General features: G+C 37.3%; 1 pseudogene; it reads left to right on the top strand.

Annotated features, from left to right (window-relative positions):
• The first annotated feature begins 4,157 nt into the window (after positions 1–4,157).
• LOC120103908 (adenylate isopentenyltransferase 5, chloroplastic pseudogene) lies at positions 4,158–5,915 on the top strand (annotated as a pseudogene).
• The last annotated feature ends 14,419 nt before the right edge of the window (positions 5,916–20,334 follow it).

Below are 20,334 nucleotides of genomic sequence, written 5' to 3'. Positions count from 1 at the left end.
TTAAATTAAAAATATATTTGAAAACCATAAATTTAGAAAAATATGTTTTTAGTTTAAAATATACTTTTAAAATATGTATTAATACTAATTTTTCATAATTTTTGGTATTAATTATATATTTTAAATTATTTGTTAAATTAATTATTTTTTAAATATGAATACTTTAAATAATTAATTTGAGCTTAGATCCATGTTGAACCTTATAATATATATATATATATATATATATATATATTTAGGCCCATAAAAATGCATCAAAGAGTACTTATTTCTTAATTTTTTTCAAATTTAGGCCTAGGCCGCTATGCGCATGATCGCATCAAAACTTAAATAAATAGATACTAAATTTAGTTGGAGAGTATCTTGCATGCCCCTAAATATGGTTCTAATTTTATAATTATTTTAAATTTCTTTTATTTTATTTTTTATTTTTTAATCTAAAAAATGTATTTTGATGGTATTTTTTGTCATCCAAAAAAAAATGAGATAGAGGAGAGAAAGCATACATTATTTAAGGTTGGATCCTCCATCAATCATGTTGAATTAGCATATTTTTTGCCCTGATAAAGGGAGGAAGCACTACAAGAAAAATAGTATTTTTCAACACCCAATCACCGACGCTAGGGAGAAGTGTCGGTAATTTGGCTGGCGCACCAAAATATGCCGACGTTTCTAAATAGCGTCGGAAAATACCGACACTTTAGAGCGGATTTGACTTGGACGACACTAAACAGCATCATCGGAAACCAAAATAACGAAAGACACTTTGAAAGCATCGTTGGAGGCCAATTTTCCAATGACGATGCTTTCAATGGCGTTGTCGGAGGCCCATTCTTCCCTCAACCCCTCTTGCTGCCCCCCCTCTTTACAAATCCCTAACCTCCTGTCACTACCGAAAAAGTCGGTTTTACCGACGCTTTTTTGCCGACGCTTTTCACAAGCGTCGGCAATTTTTGGTCTACCTCAAAATTTGCCGACGCTTTAATAAGCGTCGGTGTAGTCGCCGGCCTAAGATGACGCTAAAAAGCGTCGTCGGAAGCCAACATTCCACCAACATCATCCTAAATCCCAACGAGCCCTCTCTCTCTTTCCGTTTTCCCGGCCACCGCCCTCCACCCTCAACCCATTCCAGAGATCGAAGAGAAAACGGAACCCCCTCCCCATTCCTCGTCCATTCCTCGTCTTCTCTCTCTCTCTCTCTCATCATCATCGCCCCCCCTCCCTAACCCCCTCCAGATTCAAGAAGCAGAACGGCTCCGGTGATGATGTCTTCGCTCGCCTCTTCGCCGCCTCCTTGGATCCCGACTTCGCCCCCCTCTCCCTCGAACCGCAGATCCTCAAGTCCCGCCTCATCGCCGGCGAGACCCTCCATGGCCTCTTCCTCCTGCGCTCCTCCCCGACCCTCGCCGAGATCGCCGGCCTCGCCGGCTACGACTACGTGGTCGTCGACATGGAGCACGGCTCTGGCGGCATCGCGGAGGCCCTCCCCTCACTCCTCGCCCTCGCCGCCGCCCACACCCCGGCCATCCTCCGCCTTCCAGAGCTTCCGCCGCCTGGGCCAAGAAGGCCCTTGATGTCGGCCCCCAGGGACTCATGTTCCCCATGATCGAGTCCCCCGGCGCCGCCGAGCTCGCCATCTTATTCTGCCGTTTCCCGCCGCGCGGCGTCCGCGGGTCCGTCCACACAGTGGTGCGCGCCTCCGCCTACGGCATCGACGACGGCTACCTGGTGCGGGTTGACGAGAAAATGCACTACAAGAAAATGTGTGTTCGTTTAATGCTTCCTGAAGAGATCTCGCTTGTTACTTGCCCTCCAGATTATGCATATGATAAGTTTACAAGGTCAATTTTCTAAACAAAACACTTGAAAATACTAATGAGATTTCATGAACAGGCCTTCTAGTGTTCCTGAAGGAGCTTATGTTCAGTGGGAAATTGAGCTACTTGGCTTTGAAATGCCTAAGGTAATGAAGCTTCTTAGGCTTCTTAAGCTTATGTTCTTCTGAATTTTGATTTGTTGAGCTTGCTAAAAGGAAAGGCGCTACGGTGTTGGAAGGATGACCTCTGACCTTCAAACCTTGCTAAAAGAAAAAAATATTTATAAATATTTCTTTAAAAAAATTATTTATAACGACGTTTTAAAGCGCCGCTAACTAAAAAAAAAATCAGTTAAAAACCGACGTTTTCAAGCATCTCTAAATGATTGACGCTTATAAGTGTCGGCTTTTAGTGATGCTTTTAAGCGTCGCTAAAAACCACCCTTTAGCGATGCTTTTAAAAGCTTTGGCAAATTTTTTTTCCATCCTGGTATAGCCGATGCTTTGGAGGCACTTTTAAAAGCATCGAAAAGAAAATTACCAACGCTTATAAGCATTGGTAAAAACCTTAGAAAGTGTTGCCAAAGCTTCTTTTTCTTATAATGGGATATTCAGATAAGTTGGAAAGGCTTGAGAAACTTCTCGGGTCTTTCCAACAACTTTTTAAAACAAAAAAAAGAGATGCGAGGGAGGCCGGTTCAGAAATGGTTCGACTCAGTGCAAACCAAATGGTTCGCACTAGTTCTGCATGCACAAAATCGGCCGATTTAGATCGGTTTCGACCGATTCTGGCCTGTTCCTATTAGTTCGAGACCAGTTCCAGCCGGTTGAAGATCGGTTCCAGCCAGTTGAAGATCGGTTCTAGCTAGGGATGGCAAAATATGACCCGACCCGCCAACCCGACCCATGTTCGACCCGCCATAAACAGGTTTGGGTTTGGCCTAAACAGGTTCGGGTCGTAAACAGGTCGACCCGTTTAACCTATTTATTAATTGGGTCGGATACGGATTTTAGATGTCTGACCCGTTTAAACCGTTTAACCCGTTTAACTGTTGGGCAGGTTAAACAGGTCTAAATAGGTTAAACGGGTTAAACAGGTTAAACAGGTCTAAACAGGTTAAACGGGTCTAAACAGGTCTAAACAGGTCTGGTTGGGCAGGTTAAACAGGTTGGGTTGGACAGATTAAACAGGTCTAAACAGGTTAAACGGGTCAGGTTGGGCAAACAGGTTAAACAGGTTGGGTCGGGTTGGGTAAACAGGTTACCTGTTTATTAAACAGGTTAAACGGGTCGGGTCGGGTTACCTGTTAAATAAACAGGTCAGGTTCAGGTTTGTAATTTCTGACCCGTTTAATAAACAGGTCGGGTTCAGATTTATAGTTTTCTGACCCGACCTGTATTTGACCCGACCTGTTTATGCCTGACCCGACCCGATTGCCACCCCTAGTTCTAGCTGGTTCGGAGCCGATTCCGAAAAGAACAGGCGAACCGACCAGGTCCTCTATCGGGTCGGGTCGGTATGGCTGAACGAGGCGGCTCGACCTAGTTCGATGAATCTTGGTTTCTGTAATAGATAATATCAAAACTTTTATTTAAAAACTATAATTGTTTCTTGATTTTTGTAAAATAGGATATTTTGCAAAGTGGTAAATATTGGATAAGTTTCAAACAGAATATTCTTTCCTATTTTATCCGATTTGTTGAACCCTTTCCAAAACTCATATGATAGGAATGGCTTTGAAGGCTAAACTTGGCAGATTGGTGATTATAAAAGCGAGCCCTGCCTAGACCCGATGGTACCAAAGTTCCAAACTCAATAACAATCTTTATTAGATTTTTTTTTAATTTTTATTTCGAGGATTCTTCTCTTCTCCTCCTCCCATCTTCAAATTACGAGACCAAGTCGAGTAAAGAAGACTGTCGCAGAAATAAACATTTTTAAGGTATTTTTCCTCGCTTTCTTACTACTCTTTTTGATTTTTTTAATTATAATAGTATTTTTAATAGTTTCAACCAATCTTTATTAAGATATTAGCAAGTTATAGTGGATACAAAAAGATGCATGCTTTTATTTTTTAACTTTTATTTTTAAAAATAAAATCATAGAAACCAAGGCAAAATTAATGTTTGATGTTAGTGTTTATCATTTTTTTTGATTATTATTCAAGAAAAAATGCTGCATTTAATGCATATTATATGCACTCAATGTCGATTTGTACAAAAAGTCTTGTGCGAACAATAAAGGAATCATGTATTTCTAGCACTACTTTTGTCGGCGTTGTTGTTTTTCTGTCATCTTTTTTCTTTTTTGATAGAGAAAAGAGGTGGAAAACCTCCTTAGAAACGTAGTTTACATGACATCATTATAGATAAGTCCCTAAATTCCCATTTGAAATCAGTAAACTAGAGATAATCTGCATACGAAACTGTTTGTATGGCTCGTGTTACCTCCATAAGTTTGTTTCACGTACACAATCTACACAGCTAGATAGGCCACCAAGGATCTGAAGGCTCTCTCATAAATCTCCAACACACGTACGCCATTCTTGTATCTTTTTGCTCATGGCATTCCTTCTATACCATCACGTACGGCAGGCTTGCTCTCCAAAGACTCCGGCAGCTTCAGCCCCCCTTCCAGCTTGCCTGCTTTCGGACCCTTCTCAATGGAGACAGCCAGCCTCCCTCGTCGCCAAGGCAAGGTCGTGTTTGTCCTGGGCCCGACCGGTTCCGGAAAATCCAAGTTGGCCATCACCCTCGCCACCCAATTTAACGGTGAAGTCGTCAACTCGGACAAGATGCAAGTGTATGATGGCCTTGACGTCATCAGCAACAAGGTGACGGAGGAGGAGTCCGCCGGCATTCCCCACCACCTGATCGGTGGCGTGCACCCGGACGCCGACTTCACCGCTTCCGATTTTTGCCGTGCGGCCATGCATGCCATCGACTCCATCCTCCGGCGTGGTCGCGTCCCCATCGTTGCCGGCGGCTCCAACTCGTACATCGAGGCATTGGTTGATGGCGAGGGCAGCGAGTTCCGATCCCGGTACGAGAGTTGCTTCGTGTGGATCGACGTCGATCTGCCCCTCCTGCACTTCTTCGTGTCGATACGAGTGGACAAGATGGTGGAGCAGGGGCTGGTGGAGGAGGCGAGGAGTGCGTTCCGCCAAGATGGCGACTACTCGAAGGGCATCCGAAGGTCGATCGGGGTGCCGGAGATGGACAGCTACTTCCGCATGGAGGCATCGGTCGGTGAAGCGACGCGGGCAAGGATGCTGGAGGCCGCGGTCACTGAGATCAAGTTCAACACATGCACGCTGACCTGCAATCAGCTGAAGAAGATCCACCGCTTCTGCACCCTCCCTGGTTGGGATGTGCATCGCATCGACGCCACCGAGTTCTTCCTGAAGCGAGGCCAGGAAGGCGAGGCCGAGGCATGGGAGAAGGTGGTGGAGGGTCCTAGCAAGGAGATTGTGCAAAGATTTCTGAGCGGCGCCATCGAGGTTAAAGATGGGGTGAAACAGAGCAATGGTGCAAGTGGAGCAGTGCCCCGGAACCAGGCAAAGTATGTGAAGGGTGAGAGTAAGGCCGTTGCCAATGGAATAAAAACCAACGGTGTTGTTTGAACGGCCTGATAAAAGCCAACGGTGAGTGAGGTTTTAACCGTCATGGACTAGGTTTCTACCTCAGTATAATAATGCATCTTATGAAGATGCTCCTTTCCATTTAAATCACAGTCATAAGTGACTGGATTTCTCTTTGTAGATGGCTCATTAAATCTATAATGAAGTTTTGAAGTGTCGAATGCAGGAGAAATGAGAGAAGTACAACTTTCGAAATGAAATAATTTATTAAATTCATTATATGGATGGTGAAAAAAGATTATTGCATCAGAAAAATATGCATACTGATAAATGTTGTTGCTTGCATGAATCTCACGGCGATCTTGGCGAACAAATTAATGAAGATTTAGCAAGCCTGTTGTGGTTTTTAAAAGATGTCGACTTTGTCAGCCATTTTTTTGAACACCAAAATGTTATGTAGTATTGTAGGGCATTACATTTTAAATTGTTGGAATGGTTAGGATTTGCCTAATTAATGGACAGAGAGGTTGTGGTAGCACATTTGAGATATTTGTTATGAAAAAATTATGACTATTCTGTGCGAATTGTGTTCTTTGTTATAGTTTTTAAGATGATTCATTTTGAGTCAATATTATTCAAAAATTTTTATTATATTTGTGATGCAGACATCTTAGATGGCTCCAAAGCAGGTTGCAGGCAAAGTATCTGCTGTTGGACCTACTAATATGGACAACGAAAGGTGTTACTTCAGCCACTTTATAAGTTTTATGGTCACCCTAATGCCGTGTATGTCTCGTGAACATAAGGAAAGGGTGAGCGGCACTCTTTTTGGGCATATGCTAGGTCTACCATATATAAAACAGAGTAGGCCTGTGTTGGACATATTGCTCTTCTTTTGGGATGATGTTGAGGAGGATTTCCAGTTTGGTAGGATTCTAGTATCTTTTGTAGGGATTGATTTGGCACTAATCATTGGTTTGAGTGCCACAGGTGATGAGGTCGAATTGCATAGGAAGGGGAGGGTTATGTCTGACCTCATCACCCAATTATTTGAGGGTGACCACAAAAAGGTCGATAGAGATGCAATTAAAAATAGATTACGATACCTTGTTGGTAAGACCGAACGACAAGATGTGGAGGATTTCACGAAATTATGGGTCCTATATCTCTTTGGGACTATCCTCTTCCCAACCGTACAGTACTATGTTCCTAAGGCATTATGTTCATATGTTGATGATTTAGACCGCTTAGGTTCATATAGTTGGGGTTTTGCCATTTTCTCTTTTCTTTGCTAGCAGATATCTAGTCTAGCCGACAGTGTGAGGACAAAAAACATCACCAGCGAAGGATCTACTAGATGTATGGATGGCTGCACGATCGCTCTGGTGGTAAGCATCTTAATATTTTTTTTAAATTTTATTGTTACGATATATATATTTACTTGTAATTTGATGTTAACAATAATTTTTGCCAGCTATAGGCTGTTGAGCATGCGAACAACATTGTTGGAAGCCACCGGCCACCGTTCATGTACCCACGTCTCGTACGTTGGAACAACACCCCATTCCCTCGCAAGGTGGATGTGATCGCCGATGTTATGAAGAACTTAAAACAATTTGAGGTTTGAATGTTGATTTCTTACATTGCAAATATTTTAACTTGTTGCAAAACTTAAGTGTTCGTTGGCGTTAGGTGATCGAGAAGCTACAACCTAGAGAGTAAGAGTTGCATTTTCTCTCACAAGGAAGGCCACAAGTAGTTCGGCTGATAGAGATGCGAAGGGATGAAGAACTGCATCAATTGGTGTATGTTGGAACTCAGGTATCTTTATACTATGACTTAGCATTTCCAAAACTTATAACCACTTTTGATTTGGCACGCAACTTTCACTCGCCAACACATAGTTAACTCCATATGGCACATTCCTATCTAGTCTGTACACTTCATCAGGTCATGGTAGAACACATTAAAAAGCAATTGGCACACATTTATTCCCATTTGCCACGCACCTATCAAGAACATAGTTATTAAATCATGGCATACATTTAGGTATTATCTTGTCACACATTTCAGACTTATTTTCACACAATAAGCTGTGCTTGGAACATACTTCTTAAAGCCTAGCACACTTTCAGTTATTATTTGCACATAGTAAAGTATGCTTGGAAGACATTTATTATAGTTTGAAACATTTCTGCACATAGCTAAATATGTTCACTAAGATACTTTATAAATCCAATGCACACATTTCAGAGTTCTATGCACACATTTCACACAATAGAGTATGCTTCGAAAACACTTCTTAAAGTCTGGCACACATTTAGTTATAGACTACACCCAATAAAGTATACTTTGAACACACTTGTTATAGTGTGGCACATATTTAGTTCTTATCTGCACATAATTAAGTATGCTTCAAAGACAATATAAATCCAATGCACACATTTCAGACTTCTATACACACATTTGACAAAATAAAGAATGCTTCAAAGATAACTTTGATTTCTTGGCAGCACACATTTACATCCACTTGGCACATATATATCATGTATCCACACTAATGGACTTCTTGCTAGCACACACATTTAGTTCTTATCTACACATAGTTAGGTGAAGGAGCAAACTGCTGTTGGTGAAGCTATGGACCAAGCCGCTGTTGAGAAAGATGATATGCAGCATAGTGCAGATTCGGTGAAGGTTTGTAATTATTTGGTTCGTACTATATATGCTTTTAGAATGGTAGTATAAATCATCATGAAATGTATTTTCCTATCAGGTTATTTGGTCCACTGATGCTGAGACAAAGAAGGAATGTGGAGCTCCGACCAAATATGTTTCCTCCTTATGTAAGCGCGTCAAGTTGGGAGCATGCGAGCGGAAGCCAACAGAAAAAGCTAAGGCCATATCAGAGCTTCCAAAGACTTATAAAAGGGCTAAAAAAAAATTGAAAGTCACCAAAATAGATGAAGGTAGTATGGCAATTACCATTCAAAAGGATGATTCGCCTGCTCGGTCAACTAACTTATTGGAGCCTATCACTACTGCATTAATGGAGCTCCACAAGTCAGCTCCAGCAAGGGAGGAAACATCCCCTTCAGGAGCGGTATAGAAATGTCGTCTCGTCCTTACGTGATTTTGTATCCATATGCAATTTGCTAAGTTTATAAAGTTAACTTTGCTAACTAAAATTGTTGTCTTCACCATTTATTCAACTTAGCATTTAGTACTATTCACTAAAGTGGTAGATGTTGAGAGAGCGGTGTTGCCAGATAGGCCAAGAGTGGCACCAAGATGTACCTATCACGGAAAGAGAGAAGGTATACTCCCTATGTACTACGAAAAAGTTATTAATTTCTTCCTTGAAGAAAATCAGTTCGAGTAAGTTAATTATATTAACTTTTAGTACCTCACATTTATCACCTTCTATTCTAGCTTAAACATTTGAATTGTGTGAGGGCATAATTTGGGAGGACGAAGATACTACCAAACCATCATGCACCGGTGATGCCTTAGTGCAGCTCCTACATGACAAGCCACTACGTAGTGACGTATGCTTCTACCTCACTTAACAGCATATAATTTGGTATTCACTGCTATGTTGTTTTATTACGTACACATAATGAATGTCTACTTTCGCATATTGGAGCTTTTTCCTCGAGTGTATACTGAGATCATTGACAATCCGTGTTTATTTTTGCGCTGTGAGATCCAGGTTTTTCACTTATGGCTCATCATGAATTTTGTTTACTTTGTTGAAAAAATTCATATATTGTGTAGGTTGCTGTGGTTCAGCATCTACCGTTGTTTTCAGGGATAACCACTGATGTTACGAAAACAATTGTAGATTCATGGTAGCCTAGTCTTCAAATATGGTAACGGGAATTCAGTGTTGCTGATCTCGAAAAGTGTAGATATCTATTTATTCCAATAAATATGGGATGACATTGGTATCTACTTTCTCTTGACTTGAAGGAGTAGCATTTCGATTGTTACAACTCATTGTAGAGTTTCAACATTGGGGACGACGTTGTTAGATATGTTGGTATCACTTATACAATATGTTACACTAATTTTTTTTTTTGTAATCATAGGATCCCCTAAAAATAATCTATTATTGACATTATTGCGAGCATCTTTTGTGCGATCGTGGCTAAACAACTGCGTCGGATACCATATCCCTAAATTAGCCTATCGTGAAATTCGAGAATGTGCATAACAAAAGCCCGATAGTGTCGACTGCGGGGCATACATGCTTATGTTTGCAGAGGCACTTATACGAGACACCTCGAGACCATTGCAGGAAGAATTCAAGGATCCTTCTTTATACAGGAGTTGGCTTGTAGGGACTATTTTTTTAAATTTTCACTGCGTTGCAATCGATAAGTTTTGGTCAATGTACGGACAGAGGTCAAGTAGGAAGAGAGGTTAGACTATGTATTGTAAAAGATGATTGTAAGATGAGTGCATTTTCATTTTTTGTGTAATATAACATCTTAACAGAAAAGATGATAATGTTGATTATCTTCAGATGATTAGCTTTCTTTTCTGCTTCTTGTCGTGCTCGTTGCTGAAATGTCTATAATGGTAACTTATTATAGGTTCTGAAAGAGTTTCATAAACTGTGCCGGCACATACTTTCAACAGTATGCTGGCACAGTTTAAATGTGGTTATGAGGCCATAAACAGATTTAGTGAACATCACATGCTTAAATGTCTACCTCAGTTTCAGAAAATTAGTGTGCCAATTGAATCTGTGTTCCTCCAATTGGGTAATTCAGTTTGGAAATTTGTTTAAAATCAAATGCAATCTCCAAATGGTTGGTAATCCAAAGTAGGTACGGAAATTTTCATTATGAACAGGCACTAAACTGATGATCAAGAGTACCAACATATCTGGCAACTAAAGCGTATCGGAGTTTTACAAAATTCAGCGTGCCTTTTTGCTCCATCTCCACATTTCAATTAGGTAACATTTTTTTATGCTTAAATCTTGTATCGGAGTTTCAGAAGCGTGCCATTTTGGGAATTTAGTTAGGTCCCATTATCATTTTGAAAATCAGTAATTATACTTTTAGGATTTTAGAAATTGCAACGTGCCATTTTCCTTAAAAGCGTATCGGAGTTTCATAATCCCTTGTGTGCCATTTTTGGTCCATTTTGGGAATTAACTTAGGAAGCAATAACATATGCTTAAATCTGGAATTCAGTGTTGCAGATACCATTCTTTCTATGCTTAAAAGCATATCGGAGTTTCATAAAATTCAGCGTGCCATCTTATGCAACATTTTCTGAATATCACTTAACTGGGTGCACAGTTTAATTAATTGTGTTTGCAGTTAACTTACCTATATGTGGAAACAAATAAACTGTGTACAGAGTAGAACTTACTGTGTGCACAGTTGATGTAACTGTGTTCCGAGTTAGAATAACAGTCTTCAAACTTTACGAAACCTTCTATTCATGAAAATTAGTTGTTCACTGCTTCAATTTTCTATGTGCCAATTTGCATTGAGTGTTTATTCTATTTTAGTACCTCATCTCAAACCACTTACAACAATTTTAGAATAACACTTAACTGTGTGCATAGGTTAATTAACTATGTTCGTAGTTAATTTAACTATATTTCCAAAAAAATAAACTATGTGCAAAGTAGTTAAACTATTTGCACAGTTGAACTAACTGTGTTCCAGGGTAGAATAACAGCAATTCAAACATTACCAAACCTTCTATTCATAAAAATTAGGTGTTCACTGCTTCAATTTGGTATGTGCCAATCTCCATTGACTATTTATTCCCTTTTAGTACCTCATCTCAAACCATCACAATAATTTTAGAGTAACACTTAATTGTGTGCACAGTTCTATTAACTGTGTTCGCAGACAAAATAACTGTGTTCCCAAACAAATAAACTATGCAGAGAAGGATAAACTGTGTGCATAGTTGAACTAACTTTATTCCGAGGTAGAATAACGATCTTCAAACATTGTCAAACCTTCTATTCATCAAAATTAGGTGTTCACTGCTTCATTTTGGGATGTACCAATCTAGATTGAGTGTTTATTCTCTTTTAGTACCTCATCCCATCATACACTTAGCAAAATCTTTGCACAAGCTTTCATTAGTAGCACCAAATATAATGTCATCAACATAAACTTGAACAATGAGCATGCCATGATATTTAATTTTATAAAAAGTGTAGTATCTAGTTTTTCTCTTGTTAAATCATTATCAATAAGAAATTTACTTAATCTTTCAATACCATGCTCTAGGTGCTTGTTTTAAACCATACAAAGCTTTTGAAAATTTAAACATATGATTTAGAAATTCATAATCTGGAAAACCGAGAGGTTGTTCTACGTAAACTTCCTCCGAAATATAGCCATTTAGAAAAGCATTTTTAACATCCATTTGATATAACTTGAAATTTTTAAAACATGCAAATGCAAGTAACATTCTAATTGTTTCAAGTCCAGCTACCGGTGCAAAAATTTTATCAAAATCAATACCTTCTTCTTGGTTAAAACTTTGGGCTACTAATCTAGCTTTACTTCTAATTACTATACCGAATTTATCCCCGGTCATATGCCTTGAGCAAGCACTATCTAAGAACCATCCATAGCTTCTTGTTTTGAGATTTCAAATATATCTACAAAAATTAAAAATACTCGTTGGAATTTGTTACCCAAACTCTCTTTGGTCCAAAAATGTTAGCCCTAAAAATTATACAAGTTTCATTGGAACCCAAACATTTTTGGTTCCAACATTTATAAGGTTCTTAGTAACCCAAATCCTTTTAGTTCCAATATAAGTATTACTTCTAATTGGGCATGAATAAGATATGTGACCATTCTTTATACAATAATAACTTGAAGAAGTTGCCTTAACAAATAAGTTTTTATAAAACTTTTGCTTTTGAGAATATCATATCCAATTTCGATCTTATTAAAAGTACATCATTGTTTTCCAAGTAAAATATTCAAGTTTTCTTTTTCTTGCACAAATTTAGAAAGTGTGGAGGTTAAATCTTGAACTTTTATTTTCAAAGATTCATTTTCATGCTTTAGATTATTTGAAGATGAAGTTTTTAACTTTGAAGATAGTTCTTTGACTTTTTTTTTTCAAAACCTCATTTTCATTTTTCAAAACTTCTTTTTCATTAGAAAGAGAAGCAATGATCTTTGTAAGAGAAACATTTTTCATACCAAGTTTTTTAAATTCGTCGACCAATTCTTCAAAAGCATTTTTCAATTCATCATATAAGAAATTGCCATCAATAAAATCACATACCTCATTATCTTCTTTTGCTATGAAGCAAAGATTAGCAAGCTCATTATTATTTTCATTATCGGAGCTACTTGAATCACTTTCGCCCCATGCCGCTACCATGGCTTTTTTCTTGTCCTTCTTAATTGACTTCTTTAATTGAGGACAATCATATTTGATATGGCCCGGCTTCTTATATTGGTAACATATGATTTCATCTTTGGCCGCATCTCTCTTTTGAAATCTTTTTGCCCCTTGCTTTTTTTTCCTTAGAAATCTTTTAAATTTTTTTGTAAGCAAAGCAAGATCCTCATCTTCTTCACTTGATTCGTCGGTGATGGATGATTGAAGATCTAAGCCTTTCTTTCTTTTGCTATCATCCTCCTTCGGCTTTATGGATAGCTCATGGGTCATGAGAGAATCCAAAAGCTCATCCAAGCTAAGCTTTGTAAAATCTTTTGCCTCTTGTATTGCGGTGATTTTTGGCTTCCAATTTTTTGGCAAAGATCGAAAAAACTTTCTCACCATTTCAACATTAGTATAAGATTTACCAAGATATTTCAAAGCATTAGTAATATTGGTAAACCTAGTAAACATGTCGGAAATAGATTCTTCGACATTTATCTTAAAGAGTTCATAATTATGCACAAGCATGCTACTTTTTGACTCTTTAATTTGATTAGTACCTTCATGAGTTACTTCTAATCTATCCAATATTTTTTTAGCCATTTTACATGTAGAAATTCTATTAAACTCATTAGGATCTAATGCACAATACAATAAGTTCATGGCTTTAGCATTCATTTGAATATATTTTACATCAATTTCATCCCATTCATTTTCGAACTTGGTAATGACTTTTTTTCTCTACAACCTTAGTTAGTATTTTAGGCCCATTTATAATGACCTTCCATAATTCATAATCTACAACTTGGATATATATTCTCATTCTAGTCTTCCAATAGTTATAAGAGGCTCACAAAGAGATCGAACCATTATAAATCGTCGTGCATTATTTTTTTCTTCACTCTTTATTTTTTCATACTTAGTTGCATATTTGTGATTATTACTTGCTATACTTGTTGCATCTAGTTTATTTCATTAGATTTAAAAACTTGAGGAGATTTAATTTTATTTTTACAAAATTTTATAAACCTAATTCACCTCCTCTTTGGGTTATGCATTGGCACTCTAACTATTATTAATTCTGGCCTTACCATAGGGTATAAATGTAGTATTCTGGCCCACCCTATAGGAATATAAGTCTGGTATTCTGGCCCACTTCGTAGAATATAAGTGTTGTTCTATTTCTGGCCTAGCCACAGGATATAAGTGTGGCTATAATTAAAGGTTGTTGAGTTGAATGTGATTTATTTCGAATCATATTTATGATTACGTATGCGGATATTTAAAGGATATAGATTTTTAATGAATTTATGTTTGAAACAGAATTTATTATGTCTTTATATTGATTCATTATAATTTGCATTGATATTTTATTATATGAATTGTCTAGTTAAGATATTCATTACTTATAAGTGGTCTAGCTCATTATACGATTTCTTACTATTTTAACAAATTCAAAGAATTAGCCTGGTCCGAGGTTTTTTAATTTAGAGAGCGACTAAAAAAATTGTGGCACAAGTTATATTAGATTAGAGTTTATTAAATATTGATGTATTACCTTTGACTAATGTTAGAATTGTGAGACATTGTAAGTTGAGTTAGTTAATAAAATAAAGATTGCATATTATTATTTTAAATTATTTTGCTGCATATTGATGATATCATGTTGAGATGCCTTACATGCTCGTGGAGAGAGCTCCCTATAAGTATGTAGCGGTTGCCACAACTCCCGACCCACAATCTCGGGTTGGGGGCGTGACAATTGCATTCTTCTTCAAAGTAATCCTAAACTATTATACAAAAGGGCCCAAAATATAAGGAAAAAAAAACAAAGAGCACCAAGAACTTCCCATCATAGTAAGGATCATATAATTTCCCCAAAGAAATAAAAAAAACAATGCAAAATCAAATCTTTTCTTTGATTCAACACGTGAGACCATGAGATAATTATCAACACGATAAAGGAGAAAAGAACACAATGAAAAGAAATGTTCAAAGAGCAAAATCAAATGGCAGACAACAATATTGATTCAAGGTGAGCAAGATATGGACATACACATGCTTCCCCAGTATAGGGCCTTGTCTCCAGTTCCCGGTCGAAGTCGCCCATGTAAGCATAATAATTGATAAATACAATTCTATAAACTATATATAGATTTTAGATTGATATTCCAAGTAGAGTATAATAATATGGTATAGCCTCTGATGATTTTACTAAATCATTGGTCATATGAGTGACCGACAGCATTAAGAATATGAATAATCTAAAAGATATAATTAGTATGTATTGCAAAAAGAATCAGCAGGTTTAGTTGACTTGCTACAGTCTGCTACCTACTTGCATCTATCTAGTTTCGGTGCTTTTTTTTTGAATAAAAACTAAGCTGGATATGATAGTACCAGGCTTTCTTTCTCACTATTAAATTTGGAAGAATAATAAAAATATATCCTTGAATCATCATTAAATACTCAATATCATCATAAGTTTTAATAAGTACAATAATCTCAGAAGCTAAATACAACTTCAGATGAGCCTTTAGAAACCAGTTTGCGACAAAATATGATCCAAGGGGATCCTCATACTCGATATGGACTACTTTAATTACTACGAACAGAGTTGAATAGGATCTAAGAGCGACATCAGCCACTTTGGCCCATAGCATGGTGCCCAAATTCCATCATTTGGGGCCTAAAATATAAGTATATATCGAGTTGTATTTGGCATGCTTTGACCCCATTCTAAGGTATTATGTTGCTTACTGGGCTAGTATATTTCATTATCATATTTTTTCTATTTTTTTAAATCCAGATGCATAGACGCATGATCGCTTGAGACTTGAAGAGTGCCCTAGATTTTCTGATGATATTTCAATTATTGACATTTTTGTTAGATTAGTTAGAGTATTTAATTTGATTTATGTTACTAGTTAGCACTTGTTGACATATGTTACATTAGAACTTCGTAAGATTGCTTTGAATAAATTATTTATTAAATAAAATTTTAGAATTTATTATTGCTTTAATATGATTTTTAGTCTTGCATGCATGTATGCCCGTCATATAGGTGTGCGGCATTTGTTTTGCTCCAAGTTTGGGGCATGAAGGAGCATTAGTTATAGAATATTATTGTCCAATATAATTATTTAAGAAGTTCAACTCAATATAGGGTACTGTGATGTTACTTTTAGCTTGAAGTTAATTATTTTGGTGGCAAGTTAAGATTCATTTATAAAAAGTTATTTAAGGTTTGGGCTAGAAAATATTTCATGATATTCATTGAAATCTGTATCTGGATCATGCATGAAACTCTTATAAAAAAATATATATTTGGAATTAGACTCTAGAATTTTTTTTGGCTTTACTTAGAATTTGAAATTTTAGATCTTTTCAAATTACAATGCAGATGGGTATTTTGTTGAAAGTTATTTTATAAATTCAAGAAAGCATGGTGGTTTGAATTATTTTGTAACTGGTCAATAATATTAGCTCTATGATTGGAAAATATTTTTTGATGATTTTTCTTATTAAGAAGAATTTTGTTGTCAAAAAAAAGAAAAGTATTTTTTATTTTGACTGATATGGATATCATTATATTATTAGTGGGTTCTTCTATCTACTATGCAAAAAAAAAACTCTTGCATCTGAAGTCTAGGATTAATGGAATGTTGGTTACTGTATAGATCTCTTTTCTCTTAGATTTGTATCTTATGCTTTTGAAGAAATTTAAAAATAATTATCAATCTTGAAGAATATTTTATGCTCAAATGTTCTACCATAGATAAAATGGAGTAGTTTTTGATCTTGTGATAGATCAACCTTAGTTGATGTTTTGATAAAAAAAAAAGGTTGCTATAAAAAAGGGCTATTACTAAAAGGATGAAATAGTTAATAAATCTATGTTGTCTTGAGTAGATCCTCTAAGTTAAGGTAGATTGGTCTCTTTGTTTCAGATAGTCTAGTGGATTTACAAGATCATGAATATTTGCAATATTGTAAATAAAACTATTTTTCTTATTGGAGATATTGATCTCAATGTAAAATCATAGATCTTATATCTTGGTGAAATTTTTTGTAAATCTTTGAACCAAATTAGTAGATTTTTGTGAAAAAATTATAAATCAAGGCTATAAGTTGATCATAGATTTTGTATCACCATAGGCGAAATGCTATAGTGGGATTTTATGAGAGGCCTAAATAAGTTTAAAAGAAAAGATTCGAGGTAGTTGAATGTGCTCATGAGTAAGTTAATCTAAATTTTTTTCATCAGAGCATAGAACTAATATTTTTAAAGAGAGATCAATATCAAATTGTATAATAGAATTGTAAAGAGAATCTAGAGTTGGCTTAGTTCAAATTGGATCTAGAATATGATTACTTGATCATACAATGGTACAAATATGGATCTAGAGTGAGTTCATCATCGATTAAATATGATCCAAATGTTTAAGTATCCAAATAAGTCATGTATTAATTATTCCCTCTTTATGATTTATAAATTTAAGTTAAATTTTAAGCCTTGTGACACATTGAATCATGGTATCAATACTTTTTCTTCTCAGATTTGATTTGGTGATTTGTTGCCAAACATTTTTGAGATAGATTGTTGCTGCCTAATCACCATCATTATATATTCATTTTGTGAATCACACTCCTAGCCATATAATGATTTGACTCTAATTAAGGCTGGTTTTAAACTTTTGCGGGATCTGCACTCTACCATGGTAATTGTATTGAATTGATTTTATTTGAAGTTCTATCCCATATATAATTAATTTTAATCGATCTTGTTTTGAATCGATCCCAATCCGATCTGGAGTGAACCTGCAACAAGATGATGATTTCCATCTTAGATTTTAGTTAGTCACTTATCTTGTGCTAATCTTGCTAGTTTATATGAAATTTTTAATAATTGATCCAAATTTATCTATCACATTGACTTTGATCGAGGAGAATGAGATCTTGGATTTATGTTACTCAAAGGGCTAATCATCTCTAAATTCGTAAAGCCTGGATGCTTTAAATTTCGAGAACGAAATTTTCTTATGGGGAGGGAATATGAGAATAGGCCCTGCCTGCAGACTTCAGCCCATGGCCCGAAAAAGAAGTAGAGCAAAGGATCGCGATACATCTTCCTCAGGGCGTAACGGGCGGCAACTCCTCGGTCGCCTGAACGGCCGCCGATCCCGCTCAACCGCTATGAGAATCGTTGCAGTGAACGAGTCAACCTCCTTCGAAAGCCCCTATAAAATTCTCTCAACCCTGTGAATAATCCGCCACCACCGAGCATTTCTTCTGCTTCCCTCCCTCCGGTGGCAGATGTGACGCTGCAACCTAGCTCCCCAAACCCTTCTTCCTTCTCTCTCTCTATTTTGTCTACTTCGAGACTTCTTCTCCCCGCTTCGAGCACCGCCACCAATTGAGCCCCTTAGCTGAGACCCACCGCTAGCTCCATTGACACCGGTGAGCCCCCCTTCCCTCTATTCTTCTATTCTGGGTTAAACCAAAGCCAATCTCCGTCCCCTATTTTGGGCAAAATCAAGACCGTTCTCGGTTTCTTCCTTCTCGCCGGTCATCCTAGCCGTCATCGGCTGCTGTCAGCTGGTCGTCGACCGGCCGTCGACCTCCAGCCACCGCTGGACCTTCTTTTCTCTTTCCTCTTCCTTCTTTTCCTCCTTCCTCCTTGTTTTCTTAGTGGGTTGAAGAACCCCCCCCCCCATTTATCCATTTGGACCGTGTTCGGCCGTGTTCATCTATTTCGGCCGTGTTCATCTATTTGAGCCGAGTTCATCCACTTTGGTCTGCGTTCATCTGTTTGGGCCAAGTTTATCCATTTTGGTTCCTTTTCATCCACGTCAGGCCGTATTTATTTTGAGCCCTGTTCATCCATCGTGGGTCGTATTCATTCATTTTAGGCCCTGTCCATCCATCGTGGGCCGTGTTAGGCATTTTTTTCATCCATTGTTGGTTGTAATCATTTTGGACCCTGTTCATCTATTGTGGGCCGATTCACTTTGGTCCCTGTTCAGCCATTATGGGTCGTGCTCATTTTGGGCCGTGATCATTCATTTTGGACCTTTTTCATCCATTATGGGCCGTGTTCATTTTGGGTCGTGATATTCATTTTTGCCCTATTCATCCATTGTGGGCCATGCTCATTTATTTTAGGCCCTGTCCATCCATCATGGGTCGTGCTCATTTTGAGCTGTGTTGGGCCTTTTCATCCATTGTGGGTCGTATTCATTTTGGGCTCTGTTCATTCATTGTGGGCTATATTCATTTTGAGCCTAGTTCATCTATTGTGGCCGTATTCATTTTGAACTGTGATCATTCATTTTGGGCCCTATTTATCCATTGTGGACCGTGTCCCTTTTGGGCCGTGTTCATTTCCATTTTGGGCTAAAAAAAAATAATCCCAAAGTTGCCTTTAATTGAGTAGGCTTAGACTTTCCTTAACGGTTAACCCGATCCACTCGAACTAGGCCCGTAATCAGAATCAGACCAAAACTTGGACCGAGATTCTCTCTCTAAGCTAGGCCTAGGGATCTTAGTTCGAAACCCTAACTCTTTTTTGCTCAGATCCAAGTTGACCTTGCAAATTATGACCAGGTAAATTATAAAAAATCTATTTTGTATATTTGTATTCCAAGTATGGTTATGATCTAGCTCTTCCAATAGGGATTATTCGTTGGCCTTGTCGACTTATAATTTGTGAGAAACTAGTTTCGATACCGAATCACCGGTGGTATTTGGACACCGTTGCCACCAGTGGTATTTGGACACTGTTGCCACCGGTGGTTAATAATAGTGGTATTTGGCACTTTGTGGGACCCATGCCACTAGGTTACCTGCATATAGCCTATTCATATTGGGATTCTGGTATCAGTTTTATAAAAATGGTAATAAATTTCAAAAGAAAAGTATGTATTATTGATGATTTATTTTTCAGTCAATATTTTGTGCTTTAATTAAATATTTGGCATGCTTTGACCCCACTTTAGGGTATTATGTTGCTTACTGGGCTAGTATCGCTCATTATTATATTTTTTCTATTTTTTCAAATATAGATGCATAGACACATAAGCGTTCTATTTTTTTGAAGATATTTTCAGTTATGGGTATTTTAGTTAGATTAGTTAGAGTGTTTAATTTGATTGATGTTATTAGTTAGCACATGTTGATATATGTTACATTGGAGCTTTGTAAAATTGCTTTGAATAAATTATTGATTAAAGAAAATTTTAGAATTTATTATTGCTTTGATATGATATGTAGCCTTGCGTGCTTGTATGGTTCGCCCTACAGATGTGCGGCATCTATTGCGCTTCAAGTTCAGGGCGTGACATAAGCACTTCTAGACCTCTCATTGAAGCTCTAGCTCTTAAAGATGTCCTCTGGTGGATAATACGACTATAGAGGGGCCTATCCGAATATATCGGCAATAAAATTTGATCCATAAGATGCTTCGGGCTACGTGGGGTAGTAGCTACTGAAAAATGATGCATCAGATGCACAATATCCATATCCGTATCCGTATAAGTTATAGGTTAT

This window comes from Phoenix dactylifera, chromosome 12, assembly GCF_051530095.1.
Source record: "Phoenix dactylifera cultivar Ajwa chromosome 12, Ajwa_hap1_PhDact_Kaust_v1.1, whole genome shotgun sequence".
NCBI classification, from domain to species: domain Eukaryota; kingdom Viridiplantae; phylum Streptophyta; class Magnoliopsida; order Arecales; family Arecaceae; genus Phoenix; species Phoenix dactylifera.
Note: the sequence above shows the minus strand (reverse complement) of the source record. Positions and strands in the feature narration are given on the sequence as shown.